Raw genomic sequence first — 2,743 nt, 5'->3', positions numbered from 1 at the left:
TTCTGGACAAAAGCTATACAGAGCTGCCTTGTCAGCAGCTCTTGAAACCTCTCAAATAGTTCTGAGAGGTTTTGTTTTTTTCCTTTTTTGCACTTAGCATTCAACCCCACTGGCATTCTGCAGAACAGAGGAAAAAATTTTTTAGCTATTTAGTTTTGGAATCAGACAGCTATTTAAAGCCAGCTTGGAAGCAGGCTTTAAAAGGCTAGATAGAGGAGTTAAAAAAAAAAAAAAAAAAAAAGAAAAGGACAAAATGTGAAGCGGTTCCTTTAACACATCCTTACTAGGCAGTAAGTGATAATGTGGAAGAACACCAATCAAGTAAGATACCTTCCAGACACACTCATAAAGTCAAGAGAAAACATCTGCTGCCCACCCACTAACAGGGTAGATTGCACAGCCCTTTTTTCATCTCCTGATGTCTCTAAGAAAGCTAACATTGGTTATGGTGTGAGACTGAGAAATGCTAGTACTGTTGAATCAGATAAAAAAATTAAATTATACATTAACAAAAAAACTCACAAGACCATATGGCCTAGAAAAATACAGGAAGAAAACAGTGAGAACAAAAAGCGCTTCAACAAATTCAGCAAAATGATGACTGGTGAAGAAGACATAATTTGCCAAAGTGACAGATTTGGGTGTGTTTGGGACTGTTCTCTACAGAGACATCTCACCAAATTACTTTATGCTTTTGAAGCTTTTAAACAGTAAAGGGAACTGCCTTTGACTACAAAAGAAAGTAGAGATTATAGTGGCAAATGGAATATATAGGATATATTACAAAATGAATGAGATCTTTAACCAGAGAAAACATAAAGCAGTAAAAATTATGTGGCAGCTAGGCTCTTCTCACTGTTCACTGGGCCCTGCAGAGGCTCTGGGTGATGGCTGGCATTCCAGGACTGTGCTCTTTGTTAGGCAGAAAAGAGCTGCCCCTACACAGCTCATTGTTTGGGGCTGCAGCTGTTTCCCACCAGCCAGAGCACAACCTGCAGCTTGCACTCCAAGCTACCTGCACTACATGTGTTCTGCAAAAAGTCTGTGGGCTGCAAAAGGCCTACACATGAGACAACAGAATGCAGAACGAGACATCATCACAAGTACCACATAAAGCCTGTGCTTAGGGCCTACTCAATGATTGATATACACAGAACACTTTTGACACTTCCTCAGTAATCCTCTCTTTTGAAAGGTGTACCAAAAGCTCTGTGTCAAATGTACCAAAATTCTGTGTACCTAACCCAATAAAAACAAACAAACAAACAAAAACAAAAACAAAACAAACCAAACCAAAAAAGAACCAATCCCCCAAAAAAGCCCCACCCAAACCAAAATCAAACCAAACCAAACCAAAAAATTGAGAGTTGCAAATAAAAAGCAAATCTAAAGCACTGAATCAAATGCAGAGGAAAGGGACACTTAACATTATTTTATTAAGAAAACCAAGGTTGGTAGGGAGTAACTCAAAGCAGTTTCTCAGCAAGATTTTGAATTTCAGTTTTGGAGATGTCTGTGTAACTAAGTAGCATGAACAAGAAACCTTTAAAAGTAAAGATTCTTGAAAATATATAAATTTTATTTTGCTTGAGTTTAGTCTGTGACACTGAGAGTTATGGCAAGCACAGGAAATATTTTGTCATACAGTTACGGAAACATTGGTTTTGCCATTTCACTGATAATGCTCCTGTGTTTCTTGTCTTTTACATTGAATTCCCCAAATGTCACAGTGAAACATTTTGTACAGATGGTGATGTCAGACTTACTGATATAAGTCTTGTTCTGGTACACTTGATAGCTCTTTAAGGTGCTTCAGTTGCTTCTGATGTCAGTCAAAGACAGCAAGTAACATTGCATCTGCATAAACACAGTGTCCTCAGAATGTTCTAGAGGCCTATCTAGTTTCTGTGAAAACCTCTCTGAAGTTTGCTCATATTTAGAGATTAAATCCTGCTGCCTATGAACAGATTAGAAGCATAATTTTTTAAATAACCAAATTGCTCTTAGTCATCAACCTACAGTAATAATTTTTCCTAATTAGCTGGCGTCCCTATCCATGAATGGACTTCAAGTTCTAGGAGCAGCATCTGGACTCCATTTTGAGTTATTCTGCCCTAAATGTCACACCGTATAATGCACTGTACTGAATGTTAATGAAAACTCTGTAATCCCGTGTATGTAACCTAGCAACCTAATGGGAATCATAGCTGTGAAATATGAGTTCGTTACCCTGTTGGACGACTCAGGCCACCTGGCTGTGGCTACTGCTGTATATCAAAACCTTTCGCTACCCGTGGAGCTCCTTACCCGCATGCTTTGCTGACGGAAAGCTGCTTTCTTCTAGCACTGCGTTGTTGGCTTTTGGTTTGTTTTATGGGTTTGGGGTTTTTTTGTGGTTTGGGCTTTTTTTTTTATTGTTGTTGTTTCTGTTTTTTGTTTCTTTTATTTTTGTGGGGTTGTTTTTTTTTTTTTTTGGTTTTGTTTGTTTTGGAATTTTTTGTATGTATGTTTGGGGGTGGAATTTTTTACTTTTTTTCTTGCTTGTTTTTTTGTTTGTTTTTTTCTTCAGGAAAGGGAAGCGGTACTCTCTTGAGCGGTACTGTTGCTATGTAACGCCCCCGCTGTCGCGACGGCCGGGCGCGGCCATTTTGAACGCGGGCGGCAGGGCGGCGGGGCGGCAGCCAATCGGGGAACAGCCCCGCGAGCCACGCGGCGGCCGCGCCAACGGCGCCGGGCCAGGAGC

This window comes from Vidua chalybeata, chromosome Z (genome assembly GCF_026979565.1).
Source record: "Vidua chalybeata isolate OUT-0048 chromosome Z, bVidCha1 merged haplotype, whole genome shotgun sequence".
In the NCBI taxonomy this organism is placed as follows: domain Eukaryota; kingdom Metazoa; phylum Chordata; class Aves; order Passeriformes; family Viduidae; genus Vidua; species Vidua chalybeata.
The sequence above is the reverse complement of the archived record's forward strand: the minus strand, read 5'-3'. Positions refer to the sequence as shown.